This window comes from Theobroma umbraticum, unplaced genomic scaffold, assembly GCF_002168275.2.
Source record: "Theobroma umbraticum cultivar Fairchild unplaced genomic scaffold, ASM216827v3 scaffold_56.0, whole genome shotgun sequence".
NCBI classification, from domain to species: Eukaryota; Viridiplantae; Streptophyta; class Magnoliopsida; order Malvales; family Malvaceae; genus Theobroma; species Theobroma umbraticum.
In genome coordinates this window covers 1,449,211-1,449,415 of record NW_018397256.1, presented here as the reverse complement: position 1 = coordinate 1,449,415, position 205 = coordinate 1,449,211, and positions in this window count along the sequence as shown.

Below are 205 nucleotides of genomic sequence, written 5' to 3'. Positions count from 1 at the left end.
ATTCTTTTCATTATTTATCCACTTCTGGTGGGTTATAAGCATTCATCCACTTCTTGATGAGATATTCACTTTTAGTGGGCTAGTAGGTTAAGGTATCCATCTACTTTTGGTGCATTCAAATTATTCAATCCACTTCTGGTGGGCTAGTAGGTTAAGGGATGGGATCCATCTACTTTGGTGTGTTAAAATTATTCATCTATTTGTG